The sequence below is a fragment of the Bombus bifarius genome, unplaced genomic scaffold (genome assembly GCF_011952205.1).
Source record: "Bombus bifarius isolate JDL3187 unplaced genomic scaffold, Bbif_JDL3187 scf7180000009201, whole genome shotgun sequence".
Lineage (NCBI taxonomy): Eukaryota > Metazoa > Arthropoda > Insecta > Hymenoptera > Apidae > Bombus > Bombus bifarius.
In genome coordinates, this window is record NW_022884966.1 from 1,369,514 (window position 1) to 1,370,170 (window position 657).

Genomic DNA, 657 nt, shown 5'->3' on the forward strand with positions numbered 1-657 from the left:
ATTAGTATACAGCATGGATAGCAGTCTTAAACGTACGGTTAATGTTCAAGATGGTTCGACTATAAATTGTAGCTTATTACTGATCGTTTTTGACAATCTTCGCAAAGTATCTCCTTTCAATAAATATTTGCAACTAGCATATACATTTTCAGAGCCATTCCAAATTTTACTAATACAAATTTACTAACAATTTTTTTTTAATTTTTTTTTTTAATTTTTCCATCGAGACAACGATCTACAGTGAGATCCGTTATAACGAGACGCGATAAAGTGCACGCGTACCGAGCCAAAATTCAAAGTCGATTTTCTCGAAAACAAAGCCTCGAACGAAAAATTGTTATTCTATATTTTCGACTTATTTTTTCGCGTAGAATCACCCCCTTTCCGCTTGTACCACCAGTTACCAACCACCCTGTATAACTCGATAGTCGTGTTTTGCTACAGTGCCGCTGAAGTTTCAAAATATTTTGTATCGTACATAGAAAACTTTTAGAAACGTTCGAATACTTTCATAAAACACTATACATTTGCTTTTATACTGGTCATATTGAAGCGTTTGACAACTGTTTCTTGGTCTCTTGTTTGATTTGGCTAACGTTATTCATACTTCATTCAAGATGGAAAGTCAAAATAGAACAGCACAGTGGATTTGTGAAA